Here is a 15546-nt window from a genome sequence, read left to right as displayed (position 1 = left end):
ACCCGATCCAGCCGGGACACTGAGACCTGATGTGGCGCCCTCCGTGAAAATATGCTGCCAGACGACACAGTCGGGTCCGTTCCCACAGCCTGGCCCTGGGCTTTCCCTTGCTGCTCAGGCTGCTGAAAAAATGTAAAGGAGGATTAGGTGTTTCCCAACCTTGTTCATACAGACAGGTTTGGAGTCCGGGTTTCCTAGCTGCCGCCTGCACAACTGGTCTCTCTGTCCCTGCCACCTTTGATCCAGCAGGACATTAATTTTACACAGACATACCGTGCACAGTCGTCGGAGATCTATGGCAGCCCCCAAATGCGTAAGATGTGAGGCTTTGGCAAGCAAGCAGGCTCTGCACACTGCCCCAGGCTGGAAGCCCCACCCGGCTGTTCATGGCTTCTCCCAGCACTCAGTCCCACACCCCAGAGACTCAGACTTAATTGGCCTGTAGGCTGCAGTATTAGTCACTTTTGTTGCTGAGCCAAAATACGTAATTTAAAGAAAAAAGTTTGTTTTGGCGCACAGTTCCCGAAGGTTCAGTCCATGGCCTATGTTTCAAGGCAGAAGCACGGAGGTGGCAGAGCGTGATGGAAGACAGCCGCTGACCTCATGGTAGCCAACTAAGCAAGAGCGGGTAAGGAGGCGCCAGAGGACGGGGAGGGGCTGGGGACAGGATGCACCCTTAGAGGTTCTCTCCCACTAACCTAGTTCCTCCAGCCAGGCCCTACCTCCAGCGGCTGTTCAGCTGTGAACTCAGGGAGATGGTCCGTTGGTGAGGTTAGCAGCCAGACACTTAATCACCTCACCAAAGCCCCACTTCTGAACACATGAGCCTTTGGAGGACAGGTTTGATTCAAACCATGCCACTAGGCAACTCAGACATAGCCAGGGTTGCTTGCCCCTGCCCTGGGCAGACCTGACTGGCCTGTAGAAATGAGTTCTCAAGTTCAGAGGATGTAGCCTTCCTTTTCTGTCCTCCAAGGCTGACCCTCCAGGGTGTGCAGCCCTTGAGTGGCAGTTCTTGAACCTTCCCATGTGCCCAGCAAGGAGCTCAGAGTCTGGAAGCTTCAGGACAGTAAGACAGGGTGTGGGGCCATTTGAACGTTGTGGCACAGGAGGGATTAACTCTGCCTGGGAGACGGGAAGGGCAAGCCCTGGACTCAAGGCCAGCGTGCGGACTTTGCTTGAATACTAAAGTGTCAGAATCTGTTTGGTGTTTTTTGGTTTTGTTTTTTGGATCCCTGGCAATGTTGGAGATGAAGAGTCAAGGGCAGGGAAAGATTTAGGAAGCAGCTACATCAGCGCAGGCCAGAAAAACAGAAAAACTGTGGCGTGAACTGAGAGTGGCAATGGGAGGGAATTAGCAACACCTCTCTCTCTGTCTCTGTCTCTCTGTCTGTCTCTGTCTCTCTGTCTCTCTCTGTCTCTCAGTATCTCCTAAGTGCAGGCCACACATGGCTGTTGGCTGCTATCCTGGACGAAAATGTTAAAGGTAAATTCAGCAGTGCGCAGTGACAGATCAAATCTGGGGAATGAAGGAGAGGAAAAAAGGCCAACCTCCCCGTGCTGTGGGGGAGCTATGTGGCTGGTGATACCATGAGAGCTAAGCAGTCCTAGAGGCTGAGGCCGGGGGAAGTTGGCAGGGTTGACCTTGACTTGCTGAGGCTGACCTTGACAGAGGCTGAGGTGCTGGCGCCTTATCTAGCTGCAGAGAACTCTCCCCCTTGCTGTGTCTTTCCTTCTTATTCCATCACTTGCCTGTCCACACCACCCTTGGAGGAATTCAGAAAGCCAGTGTGGGCATTCAGAGTGAGGGGTGCTCTTCTCTAGCTTGGTAGGGAGGCCCAACCTGAGTGACCGGCACTGCCTGCCTCTGGGAAGCCCTGCTACCCAAGCTGAGCAGGAAGGGGTCAGCCGCCTCCACCCAGAGGTAGCCTGGGCGAGTGCCTGGTGCAGCACACACACAGTACCCATACGGCCTCAGCTTGGCTCCACTTCTCCCCAGGGAGGCAGGCAGTGTGCCAGAGGAGCTGCAGCAGGGACCGTGCTGGTGTCAAATACGTGCGCAGCTGGCAGTGTGAACTGTGGAGCTGGGGTGCGGCTCGGTGGTAGAGCACATGCCTCGTATGCCCAAGACCCTGGCTTCCGCCCCCAGCAGTAGCAACACAGAAGCGAGCTGTTCCAAGGACATGGCTTTGCACCCTTGTGTAGTAGGCGTGGCCAGCCTCGCTGCCTCCCGAGGAACCATGTGTCGCAGGTGTTTCCTTAGGTGGAGACAGGATGCTTCCTGAGGAAATGGCCCTGTCAGGGGCAGGAACATGAGACACGCTTGGGAAGGGAAAGAACTGAAATGATCCAAGTCACCTAGAGTTTGCTGCATCACCTGACGTCTGCAGAGACAGGAGCAGCGCCTTCCTTTCCGGTTGTCCAGAAGGGCCAGGACCCTCAGTGTGGCCTCTCCGTGCCTCCTGCTCCTGTCTCCCCCATCTATTCCTCCCCTTTCCTTGCCTTTCTGTCCCCTTCCTCCTTCTCCAGTGTTGACCCGGTGTCTTCTCTTTCTGTCAGGACGGTGCCTTGCATGGTTACTGCAGGCTTGTTTCTTGGGAGATAGCTCAGTGGTACAGCTCTTGCTACACACTCAAAGCCCTGGGTTCCATCCCAGCTCTGACCAAAAACAGTCCTGTTTCCTTTCTTTGGTCGCAAGGCCAATGGGAAGTGGAAACTTTAAGAGATGAGGCCCAGTGGACGGTCTAGGTCACTGGTGCTGTGCCCCCAAAGACCCGACGCTCTGCGTCTTCCTCCTTCTGTTTCCTCCTGGTCATGAGGTAAATGGCTTTTGTTCTGCATGTCCTCCCCACTGTGATGTGCTGCCTGGCCACAGGCTGGAAAGCAATGGGTCTGCCTGACCATGGACTGAAGCTGGGAACCGGAATAAGCCTCTCCTTCTTAAAAGTTGGTTTTCATCTCAGATACTTTGTTACAGTAACATAAAACTGACTAACACACAGAGAACCTTATCTTATCTGAAAGATAAGAAACCTTATCTGTCTTGTAGGAATGAAGTTAACCTTATCCACCTCACCTTAACTTTGGCCTCCTGCTCCTGTCTTCCCCCATCTCTTCCCCCCACATTGCAGACAGGGCATTTCTCAGAAAACACTGCATTGTCTTCTTGGTTCTGAACTTGAGAGAATTGGAAGGAGCCTGTCCCCCCGATTCTCCTGTCACAGGCAACAGGGGCGGCTGGTTGAGTCTGGTCATTCACTGTGGGCACTGTGGGCTCAGCATTCCGGGTGAAGACAGGTGGAACGCACTCAGCAGGAAGGGCAGGAAGGGACGAGTGTCTGCAAAACCTGGACAGAACTGCAGCTGGAGTCCATGAGTCCTTTAAAGGCATCATCAAGCGGAGGTGGAGATGATACCAGGAATCCCTTTGAAATTCTCCATGATTTGGTTAATGGTAAACACAGCTACAGCAAAGAATTGTGAAGGAGGTGCTTTCTCAGTCACGAATGTTCTAGGCCTGTTGGATTGATTCCTACAGAACACTCCAGAATATATGTCTCGAGGCATGTCTCTGAGGAAAGAGGTCAGCCTGAACTTGCACTTAGTCAAATGCTGTCTCTTCCTAGGCAGAGGTAGAGGGTACATCCAAGGAAGGAGGCTACAAAGGTGAACGGAGTTGGCAGGAGCAAAGCATTACTAAATCATTTCAGTAAAAACAGGCAAGGGAATGGAAGCAAGTTTTCAAACCAAATTCTCCCAGCATGACTCAGCACTTGCCTTCCTTGTGCTGGTTTTCGATTTGTTTTTATAAATGGGCAGACGGGTTCCCAACATCAGCCTAACCTCAGAGGGAAGAATGATCACATAGGACATATCCTCTGAGCGCAGGCCTTAGAGGACTCCTCACTAAAACCGAGACCAACACAGCGATGCGCTTCCCGGCACGGGAGGCAGCAGGCATGTCCCATTGGTCAGCTTTATAATGCATTTGTGTCAGGGGCGTGAGGGAGGAAACGGGATTTAAAAATAAAACTGTTGACTTCAGAGACCTGGGTTATAAAAACATAGGTTTCTCTTTCAGGACTCTCTGAAGTTGGAAAGTATGAATTACATATACTCATTAAAACTTTTTATGTTAAACTCAAAGAGTAAAATTAGAAGCCTTGTTAATGATCCAACCACGCAACAACTGGCCAACAGATGTTAGAACCTTATGGTTAGGAGATTACGTGGTTGGAGCCGACAATTTACTGTATGTGTCCCTGGCAGAGACGAGGTGTAACAAACATATTATCAGGCACAGAAATACACAGCCTGGGAGAGAGGGGCTGTGCAAATCGAACTGCTTGCAGCACTTCCAAAGCTGCATGCTTTCCCACCAAACTTCTGTTTCCCAGAGTGGGGATATTTCTTCTTCCTTGTAGGAATGAAGTTAACCTTATCCAAGTGCACAAAGCCAGAAACCTATCATCTTAAATCGCAGTGAAGATGGACAGTCTTTCCCACCTTGTTTGTAGCAGTGCAGCTGAGATTTCCGGGGACCAGCAAGTTGAGCAGGTGTCTAGCGTGATGGCACCTTCGCCCCTGTGGGGAGGTCTCTGGGATTCCAAGCTTGGCGAGGCTTCCTTGGTAGCTTGGTCTCCCCTGAGGGGAAGCCTGGGGGCAGAAGGAAAGGACACCTGACAGACCCTGGCAGGATATGGTTTTGTTACCTCACAAAGGCATCAAGCCAAGCACCCCAGTGGAAAGGACCTCAAAGCGCAGAATATGAGTCCTATCCTCAAAGCTGCAAACCAGCAGGAGAGAAGCCCTGGTGAAGGGGAGGGGGTTTCTTTGGTGGGGGAGAGAATTCAGGGATCCCTGAAAGGGGATGTGGAAGAATGAAGCAAATCCATTCCCTGAGAGAGCAGGAGGACGGAAGGAAATGATTCTGCTCACTCTGAATTTCCAAGCTCCCTTCCTTCCACTTGGCTTGCAGCAGCTTAGTTCTTTCTCTCAGGGGTAGGAGGGCACCACCGTTCTTCTGATTTCCAGAGTGTGTCCTGCAGGTTACCCAGAATGGGTGGAGCAGCCAGGCAAATATCCTTGCAGCTGCTGCCTTCCCTCAGGTGGACTGTCAGATCCCAAGAAACCTCAGCGATAGAGCAGGTTTAGGGGGTCCACCGCTGCCACTCAGGCACCCTTGCGGGGTTTAGCTTAAATGCTGGAAGGGTGTCCTGAGGCTGTCTACGCAGCCTAACAAGCTTCTAGTAATGCATCTGCCTGCAGGCTTCTGAGCTGGGCCCTGGCGGGGAAGGTGGGGGCCAGGCCCAGCCCTGCCCTCCAGGGCCTCATGGTCTAGTGGGGCCCCAGGGACACCGGGGTATCTATCTGCTCTTCTCTGATAAGGGCAAAGGTGCTTCTCTGCCCTTCTTGCCTTGGTTTTTCCAACTGTCAACTGCCTACCATTCTGGGGTTGGCAGAGTCCCAACTGCCCTCCTTCCCTGCCTACTGGGAGAACAGCGCCCCTTTCTGGGGTAGCTCCTGGCTTCCCTGGGTTTCTGAAGGTCTCTGTGACAGGAGACTAGTGTTTCTCATGTTCTTCACCCCTCTGCTCTGAGCGCTGCAAAGCTGTGGCTCAGGGTAGCCATGAACGCCTGCTGCTGCTGCTACTACTGATGTGTGTGTGTGCGTGTGTGTGTGCACATGCACCCGGGGGTCAGACACGGGAGGAACTCCGGCTTAGGGATTGTTGGGGGGAAGGGAATTAACGAAGAGAAAGAGAACCTGTGAGGATGTGGGGCCAAGCAGACCTCAGCTCGAAGGTGGCAGTTTGAACAGGAACTGGGAGGAGAGGAAGGAAGCCATTCAGACATTCAGGAGGACCAGGCTCCTAGGGGAGGCGCAAGGTCTCCCGGACAGGACCGTGCCAGGTCGGGCTGGTGGGAAGCGAGAGGCCAGTGAGAGCTGACATCACGGAGTAAGCAGGCCTTGGAGAGACAGCCTGGGCGGAGGAGGAGGAGGGTGGGCACGGTCACAGGCCCCCTCTGCTGCCAGATAGCAGGGTGGCCAGATGGTGGGTGGCAGCAAGCTCAGGTGCAGGGAGATGTCAGAAGGCCCCAGCACCCCACAGACCGAGCTGGGGCCTGCACTAAACACGAGCCTTAGATCAAGGAGCAGGTTTCCCACGGAAACTTCAAGAATGCGCCAACAGACCAGGTGTGGGGTGTGAAAGGGAGAGATCAAGGCTAACCTGAAGGGTGTCGGCATCACTGAGGCGGGAGTGGGGCAGCAGTCAACAGGTTTAGGGGTGAAGGCTGGAGATGTCGCCAGCCGCCGCCTGGTGGGCCCGGATTCAGAGGGCAGGGGCTGCCAGGCAGAGGCTGTGGGCCTCACCGGTAGTTCTCGCAGAGCCAGGGCAGAGGGCAGGGCGGAGACCAGGCCCCATGAGTGAGCTGCTCCTTGCTTGGCCCTGACAGCTCCCGTGGTCGCAGAGGACAGTCCCTAGCCCCCTCATGACCCTCTGACCCAGTGCTACGTGGGCCCCAGGGGACAGGTGGCCACACCAACCCACCCAAATGCACTGCCACCCAGACACCAGCATTTCCACCTGCCTGGATTGGGGTCCAAGGGCCCTGCAGGGCATTTACAATTTTGCGCAAAATGGGTCGCTCGTCTGCCCTGAGGTAGATAAGCAGCTAGTCACACCAGCTTCCCACCATGCCCCCAGTACCCACTCGTGGGTTCCCTGGATGCCCCTCAGGGCTCGACTGGCTCCCTCTTTCCTGGGTCTAAGCTGGGGAAAAGCTTGAGCGGGCTTCTCATTGCCCACCTCTCTTGCCCTCTCCCTGCAGGTGCCCAGGCCTCGTTTTCCTGGGCCAGCAGTTACATGCCCAGCCTGTGCCCCTGGAAGTCCACCAGATTCCCATGATATTTTAGAGGAAACTTTGTGGTCACCCCTGTTCATACTGCAAATTACTGACTGCGGAAATCTGAATGTCTAGCATTTCCCCTTTTCCTTTTTGGATGTATGACCAGAAAGTTTATATAAAGGCCCTGAACCTTACCCCTAGGGAGGCAGAGTAGTGGTTAAGAGTTGAAATCCTAGCTCTGCAATTTAATGGCTTTGCAACCTGGAGCATAATTTAACTTCTCTGGGCCTTGTTCTCCTCATCAGCAAAATAGACAGAACAGCAATCCTTGGATCGTAGGGTTAAGTGAATTAGTAAATGTCAAATTGTGACATGTGACGAATCCTCACTAAACCCTGGGAACTATTCTTATTCCCTGTAGCAGAGAGATAAATGAGCACAGCCCTCTTGCCTAAACCAGGCTGGAGCCAGAGTCAGAAGATAGAAAGCTTTACATTATTTAAGCGTAGGTGCTGGAGACACGGAGTCTCATGTCACATTAATCTGCAGCACCGAGGGGTCAAAGGGAGACCTATTTTGAGGTAAGAGAAGGTGTTCTCTCCTACATTTCAGTTTAAATACAGCTTTTTCCAGAAGTGTTCTTGAAAGCAGTATGAATTAAGATAATCCCATCCAGTAAATTAAATGCAATTCTTGAAATCCAAAGAGGCGGAAGCCAAACTGGGAGAGCAAGGCACTGCACACTCCTGTCATGTTCTTTTCATCTGCAGACTCATGTCTGTCCTCGGTCCATCACTCCAGGACACCCAGCTACACCCTCCAGCCCGTACTAGCGCCACCCCGCGGCGGGAGGCTTGCGTCCGAGAAGTTGGAACTGTCCTGAGAGCCTGCACTTCAGGCTTCCTTCACCTGCCACTTCTGCTCCCCTGTTTGCAGCTGGGGCGCCTGGGTCTTCTGCCTGAGCCTCCGTCACAGCGAGGGCATCTGGGAAAGCGGGACCTTCAGGTGCTAGTTCACATGTTTTTCTAATAAATGGTCAAGCAAACACATAATGATCACAGTTTTAAAAGCTAGCGGCCAGCGCCACGCTGGGGGCAACCATGCTGGAAGCCTTGACTGCCCGACCCGGAGGGGCCTGAGAACATCAACTTCCTTTGGGAAAGGAGCGAACTGAGGCTCAAGGGAGCTGCAGCGGAGCAGAGGCAGCAAGCCCTTGCCTGTCTGAGTGGGACGCCGCAGACTTCCCTTCCCGGCAAGCCCTCTTCTTCCTTGCTTTCTCCCCGCAAGCAGAGGCTCGCCGCACCTCTCCCTGATCTCTGGAAGCTCTGCACGTCCTCTAACGGGGTGCCTCCTCCCCGAAAATGCTCCCACGGTCAGTGGGGCACAGATTTGTGGGTGGCGCTTGTGAGCCTCCCTGGAGTCACAAGGAGAGTGAGACCGAGTCCCAGCATGCGTGAGGGGACTGTGGGGAGGGTCGCTCAGCACCGCACGGGTGGAGCCGCCCTCTCACTCAGCCTTAGCCCCAGACTCCCAGAGCCGGTCCAGAGTTCGTCTTTCTGGAATGTTCTGGAATTGTAATTCCAGAGATGGAAGATCTTGCTGTTTGAGCTAGCCCAGGAAGGGATAGTGCTTTCCCAGATTTAGGGCTTGCACGAGGCAGCCTAGAGCTGAGGCTTGATCAATTCCTCCTAGGGGCTGGGGTCCACAGAATCCAAGTGTCCCTCAAAACATCCGTGAGAAGGACACTCTGTGTGCTATCAGGGAAGTCTGAGAAGCACTGCTGAGTGTAATTGCCCTTGGGGAGTCAGAGCTGTAATTCCTCCTAACAGACTAAGAAATCCCTCAGGAGAGAGGCTTGCTTAACACGGCATTTCCCTAACATATTTCATCACAGAGCTCTTTTCTTCCAGAACACTGGATTTATATCCAGCTCCTTCCAGTCCAGTACCCCAGTATCTTGTTTCCTCTGGTCTGGTGGTGAGCTTTCACTTAACATTCTGGACAAATAGACCGATTTTTCCTGTGAAGGTAACAATTTCACGATTGCAATCTTGGAAGCCTTCTTTCCCCCTTCCTCCCGTAAGAAAATTAGACACAGGAGGAAAAATACATTTCTGGCCTCAAATAGAAGTAAACAGCTGGAGCTGATGAATTCCAGAAGCAGGTATCCTTTTCTCCTATGAGAGAGAGACAGGGAGAGAGGGAAAGAGGGGGAGGGGGAGAGAGAGAGAGAAAGGGAGAGGGAGAGAGAGAGAGAGAGAGAGAGAGAGAGGGAGCACGAGGGAGAGAGAGAAAGGGAGAGGGAGCGCGAGGGAGAGAGAGAGGGAATGTAAATATAATTATTTCTGAGCAGAGAAGCAGAGCACCACCAGCATCTTCTATTAGGTAGCAGGAGGTCAATGTGAGGCCAGCTGTCCAAATATAGCTTTTGATTCCCCTGAGTCAGCAAAGTATATAGAAAATGTTTTTTCTCTCTGGGGACAGAAATGTCTTACCACACACACGAGTAAGTATCTCCAAATGTACTGGACATTTTATTTAGGGCTGTGGTTGTCAAACTTTCTTTTCCAAAGCAGGAAAAAGCCTTTTTGTCAACGGTAATCTCACTCAGAACCCTTCCCAGGGCCCTGCAGTCCTGCCCCTGGGACACCTTCAGGAGCCCCCAGGAGCGTAGCTGGAAACCTAGAGCTTTACTACTGATGGTAGGGCCACAGACCAGACAGGTCTGCCTTACCCTGGAGCTGGCTGGAAATGCGGAATCCAGGCCCCACCCGGACCTGTGGAGTCTCACCCTGGATCTCTACGCTGTCTCCAGGGAATTTGTGTGCACATTAAAATTTAAGAGATCGGTCTAGGGGGTTTACTCCTGAATATTTCTTCCTGTCTTGGCTTACGCTAAACATCTAGGTGCAGCTTCCTGAAAATTAGTCTGGAAATTTGAGCCTCCCAAAGCAGCTGCAGCTCCAAGGAGGATAATCTAATGGTGGTGTCACGGGCTCAGGGCTTCGTGTCTGCAAACTCCGATCCTTCCCTCTCCCCTCACAGACTTAGCGGAAGGAGGGGCAGGCAGTGCTCAGAAGCAGGCGGGCAAGCCAGGGGGTCAGTGCTGAGACCGTGGAGCAGAACCCCTGGGTTTGACCGAAACATCTCTGGCTCCCCCCGGGTGACCTTGGTGGCTAATTGAAGTCTGCCTTGTTTGTCCCACGCGTGTGCAGAGGGAAGGAGATGCTGGTGCCGGTGGCGGTAGGAGTGCCGCGGTACGGACAGATGGGCAGAAGGCCCTGAGAACGGCCCAGGTCCTGGGAAGGGCTTGCCTTCCAGAGTCAGCAGCACTAGCTCCACCCAGAGGCTCTCCCCTCAGGGATGGACAAAGGAAAGTCTATCAAGCAGACAGAGTAGAAGGGACTTAGGAGTCACCATGAACATCTTCCAAATAGGCCTATCATTTACAGCAAGACTGAAAAAACAGGTACAACTTAAACTCTCCGATTTGCATGTAAACCTTTTAGAGTTAGAATCAGAAACGTCTGTTTCTGTTCGGGCCTCTCCTTCTAGTGCTCTGATGTTGGGCAATCCTCACAACATTTACTTCAATTTCTCCTTGCAGGGCAGGGTAGTAATCTCGCCCTGACCAGCCCCTCTAGCTCCCAGGGGTCCTGCGAGGTGGGGTGAGGGTGGATGTGGGGAGTCGCTCTGGACCTGAGTCACGGGCAGCTGGAGGGAGGCAGCCCCTCCCCTGGCCTTCAGGCCTGGACTCATCATCTGCAGAACTGGAGGAAGAGAGCACATGGGGTCCTCCTGCCCTCCAGGGCTGGAGGGGAAGAAGCGGAGCTCACGGTCAGAACGAGCTCTGTGGGGCACGGTGCAGCTGGGGAATCTTACTGGGCCAGCCTCACCGTGGACACGTGTCCTTTATTCCACAGCACCCAGGTGAGGTCACCCGCACTCCCACTATTCTCCTTCCCCCAGGTGAAAGTGAGCACCCACCTCTCCAGTAGAGCAGAAGCCGAGGAGGCCACCAGGCCAGCCCTGAGCCATGAGTCCGGCAGGCCTGGTGCATGCACAGGGCCACCTGGGCTAACCCCAGGATCCCAGGCACCTGCTCCAGTGCCAGCCCCTGGGCGGGAGGCGCTGGCACCTGGAAGCTTTCCTCTGTGCATCTGTGCCTCGCAGCCCCTCTGTGTCTTGGCACTGTGAGCTCTTGATTTCAGCCTAGCTCTTGCTCCTCTAAACAACAGGGGGAGAAGTAGAAGAGTTGTGAAAAACAAATACAGGGAGTAAGGTCACCCTAGAAATTCTAAAACATCAGCGAAGCCCTCGTGTAGCACGATGAATTCAGTGACCTCTAGCCACGGCAGGGCCTTGACTGCGCAGGCAGAAGTACTCATCAGGGTGGAGCAGGGCAGGTGGAAGGAGGTCAAGGTGACGAGCAGTTGAGCAGGCTCTACTGTCCGCTTTTGTGCCGCTGCAGGGACACAGGGGCAGGCTTGCGAGAATGGGGAGCCCACTGGTACTCTTTGAATCTGCGAGGTTTTTCATCCTGATGTAGGAGCTGCGGTAGGCCGGCCCCTTCCGCAATTTAGTGCCGAGTTCTCTGCAGAACACTAAGCGTGAGGTGTGTGAACAGGAAGTCACCCCTCGCCCGGCCCCTAAATGGCACTGGACTTCTGCTCGCCTGATCTCCAGGCCAACAGGCTGTTCACAGAGGATGGAGTATTTGCCCTGTGAAAACAAGGCCACTGGGACAGCGGTGGGTCTTCCACTCTCGGGCGGCTTGGAGGAGTGTTTCAGGGCTTCAGTAGCCAGTCGTGAGCCTCTCGTGGGTGGGGGCACACATTTGCACACTGGGCCAGTGGAACAAATTTCAGTGAGTTAGTGACATTAGAGACAGGAGTAAGGATACAAGCCTTGCTCTACACCCAGTGAGATTGTTTCTCTCATCCCAGACTCTGGCCCGGTGAGCCAGGAGGGCAGGAATGGAAGGACTGAGAGCTGAGGGTCCCCTCCCAGGGCCCAGGAGGCGAGAGTGCCTTGGAGGGTGCTCACCGGCCCTGTGCCTTTGGGGGTGTGTCCCTTGCTCTTGTTCTTGCTCGTACTCTTTCTTTGATTCTTGGCTGCCTGGGTTGCGCAGCTTTCATCCGCTGTGCCATCTACCGTGCCGTCTGTGCCTTGGAGCCGGCCAACCATGGACTGAACCCTCTGCAACCTCGAGGCAAAAACACCTCTCCTCCTTCAAGTTGTGGGTATGTGTCCCCGTGACGAGTACACCACTTGTGCACGCCATACCGTCTAGGTTTGTGTGAGCAGACTCCAGGACGTTCATCTGATGTATCTCTCAGAGACAGGCACTGTGCTGGTGATGAGCTCTTTCTGTGTTTGCAGTATCCCTGAAGGAAGGCAGCAACTGTTCTCCTGCTTTACAGGTGAGGAAAGCAAGCAGGTTAATGAGCAGCCATAAGGTTCCACCATGGACCCTTTGAATGTGGGGCTGCCTGAGTGTGTGCTTCCCCCTTGTCTATGGGGCTTGCACACCGAAATTCTTGGAGCAGTATCTGCAGGGCAATGCCAGGGCCACTTTCTGTGCTTGGGACTCCCTCTTTGCCCCTTTCACCAGCAAGTCTGAATTCCATCCTCACCAGCCAACCTAGTGAAATTCAACCTAGTGAAATTCCCTGGTCTCCCTATGCCCCCGCTGCCTCAGCTGGGAACTGAGGGTGATAATTACCTGGGGCCAGAAGGGTGGGAAGGGGGAGGCTCTCTGGGTCCCAGCCCCAAATGAAGCTGGTTTTTCTGTAACTATCCACATGAAATGCTGATGCTTCCTCTGCACTTACAGACCCCTGATTCCTGAGAGTTCTGGGAGCCCTGGGCATCCAGTCCAGAGGCCTGTCCATCCTTTCTTCTGCACAGCCAGAAGGACCAAGCTGCCACCTGGACCCCTGCACTCCATGGCTTGTCAGTGGAGAGAGAGAGACAGTCAGACATAGACAGAGAGAGAATTTGTCTACCAGTAAGTGACTGAGCTGGAAATCAAATCCGGCCTGGCTACAAAGTCCATGTTCTTTATCCCATCAGCTCCTCTCGGCTATGAAATTTGTCCCTCTAATAGCGTGGCATCAACAGAAAGTCATATTGAGGGGGTGTCTGGATGTCCAGAGGTTTGTGTCTGAATGTCCCTCCAAATCCTCATGCAGTCATGGGGCGGGCTTCTAGATTTTTGACTGATCCATAGTCCATTGCTGGGATGATGGGTGTGAGTGCTACACCTGCCCCTGGGGCGAATAGTTTGCATACAGTGTAGGGGAGGGAAAGAGACTGCTTGCTGCAGCTCCTCCAAGACAGAGGGCCAAGTGTGAGACTGTCCATGTCCCTCCAGTCTGCTCAACCAACTGTAATGGAACAGGGGCTCCTTCACCCTCTTTCCTTGTCCCCCACTTCCTCCTCCTTGGTGTCATTAAAGGACACTTACATTATTAACACAGAGTAAGCCACACCCACTTGAAGCATTCAGGTTGACTCTTTGACCTGTGTGGTACCCTAGGGCAGGTCCTGATACTTCAAGATGGCAGACCTGGTCCTGCCTGGTCTCAGTACTTATATTCCTGGGGACCAGGGACTGGCTGGGACTCCCTGGAGCCAGGCTTGGAGAATACTCCAGAAGCAACCACATATTTGCATGTTTTCCTTTTTTTAAGGGTTCTGAAAGAAACTGCTTTCAAGTGAAGGCTAAAAGGAAAGCAAGAAGAGAAGAAAGCAGAACCCAAAGGAAGGTTCTAAGAAATGAAGAAAGGTGGAAGATGGGTGCAGTCAAACTGGAGCTTCCATTCTGGTCAAATTGCAAGCTAGCTCCTGCCTCCCGGAGTATTTAGTTACAGGCAAATCCCGCAGGCCACCTGTTGTTTTAACCACTTTTCTTCTCTGGCGGAGTCACCAGGACGCTTTGCAACAGAGAATGATCCGATTCTCCTGGGGGAAATGAGGGATAAAATGAATGATAAACATCCTGACTTCAGAACATTATACATTTTTCAATACCAGACCCCAAAAGCATTAGATTTTCAGCCTTAATTTGAATGCAAACTACTTGGAAGTCTAGCTTAGATTTCCCACGTGGGTTTTATTTTCTTTAGGGGACGGAGAAAGAAGACGACAGCACAGCCTTTCTGTCTGTTTGTGTCTGCACAGTGTTACTGTCTACGAGTTTCCTTTGATTAGATCATTATCTCCCACACTTGGCTCTGCTCACGAGGGAGGAGTGTGGGGCTGGTTGTGTGTCACACGCGCCCTAATGACAGCAATTTGCGTCTCCCGGCTTCTGCTCATTTCACCAGCCTGAGCCCCCGAGGAATTCCCCAAAGTAGGATGTGCCCGGGGCTGAAGTTCCCAGGAGAAGGTAGCCGTCCTGGCAGACACCCCGGGGACCAGGATGAGTGCTTATGTTACTTCACATCAACATTATCCCATAATCAAGAAGCAGCTACTGAGTCCCTATCACTAGTACAAATTCAGATGTTAAGGGCGCGGGCCAAGGACTCCGTGTGGCTGGACGTTCGCTGGACCATTTCGCAAAGTCCCCTCTTCCACCTAGTTCCCACCACCAGCGTGAGGGGCGGAGAAGCTGGGCCTCCTGCCGCCGCCTCTCAGAAGACAGCCCGGCAAGCCAGCATCTTCCTTTGAAATGGAGATTTTGATAAACAAAAACCAAACTTCAAAAACCTCTTGCCAGCGGTGCTGGGTACTGAGGGTCTGGGGGAGGGCTGGGTGAACCTAGTGAACGCCCTGGGCCCAGTCTCGGTGCCCAAGCTGCAGGGTGCTGGAGGACACTCGCTTCAGTCTCTGTACAGTCACAGCCCCTCCCTGTGTGGCGCTGTCCCCCGGCCTGTGAGAGCCCAGCTGCTGGCTTGACCGCCCACAAGATGCTGGGCAGCCGGGGTGCAGCACGGGGCTGGGTTATGTCGACGTGGGTATGGAGACCGCAAGGAAAACAACCTTCCGCTGGCCTGATTTAGAGTCGTAGGGCTTTAACAAAGCAGCTCTTTGACACAAAACACAGTAATGGTTACTTGGACCTGGTTCAGTCTATCATGTCACCCTCTGCTCTGGGAGATGTTACAAAGAGCTCATGGCTCTGGTCCAGGGCCTGGTTTTACAAGTTTGCTGCTTAGAAGTGCAACTGTGTGCTGGCACGGCTGATGCCCAGATCTTTGAATAGTTGTAGGAGTGCACGGGGGAAGAAGGATTAAAGGACTATAAAACCACAAACGATGTACAAAACAGTGGAGTTTGAAAGCCGTTGTTTTTTTGGTTTGGTTTTTTTGCCTCATACATCTGAGGGCAGCGGCTTCCAGAGGAGTCATTTTGCTTTCAAAGCTGCTCTGCAGAAACACTGCATTTCAAAGGCCCTCTGGGTCTGAAGACAGTTGATCTGAGTCCTGGCTGGGTCCCGGAGGTGGTTCTTAGAGTGACTCAGCCTTGGGTTAAGGACTGGGCTACATGTTCCAAAGCCTTCCAAGGAGGAATCCTCCCTGCAGAGGAGGCAGCCTGGGTGGGGACAGGGTCATGTCGGGGACAACCCAGAACCTGGAAATCTGAGAGTTCTAGCTCTACACACAGCCTTCATCTCCCTCCCTATCTTCAAGGTAAAGAAATGGGGCTGGGGTTGTAGCTCGATAGTAGGACACTTGTGTGCCAGGCA

General features: G+C 53.3%; 2 long non-coding RNA genes across 3 annotated transcripts; one reads left to right on the top strand and one right to left on the bottom strand.

The window, feature by feature from the left end:
• Positions 1-39: 39 nt before the first annotated feature.
• Positions 40-5934, bottom strand: LOC106148832. The gene is made up of 3 exons (XR_001234543.1): positions 4507-5934; positions 3077-3658; positions 40-122 (listed from the first exon to the last, which is right to left on the bottom strand). It is a non-coding gene; the product is annotated as an uncharacterized LOC106148832 (long non-coding RNA).
• A 5714-nt stretch (positions 5935-11648) lies between these two features.
• LOC106148831 lies at positions 11649-15106 on the top strand. 2 transcript variants are annotated; one of them, XR_001234542.1, is made up of 4 exons: positions 11649-12094; positions 12191-12274; positions 12688-12861; positions 13547-15106. It is a non-coding gene; the product is annotated as an uncharacterized LOC106148831 (long non-coding RNA). The 2 variants fall into 2 exon arrangements; XR_001234541.1 differs by having other exon boundaries at positions 11649-12274.
• The last annotated feature ends 440 nt before the right edge of the window (positions 15107-15546 follow it).

The sequence above is a fragment of the Chinchilla lanigera genome, unplaced genomic scaffold (genome assembly GCF_000276665.1).
Source record: "Chinchilla lanigera isolate Chin_1 unplaced genomic scaffold, ChiLan1.0 scaffold00028, whole genome shotgun sequence".
NCBI classification, from domain to species: domain Eukaryota; kingdom Metazoa; phylum Chordata; class Mammalia; order Rodentia; family Chinchillidae; genus Chinchilla; species Chinchilla lanigera.
The sequence above is the reverse complement of the archived record's forward strand: the minus strand, read 5'-3'. Positions and strand labels throughout refer to the sequence as shown.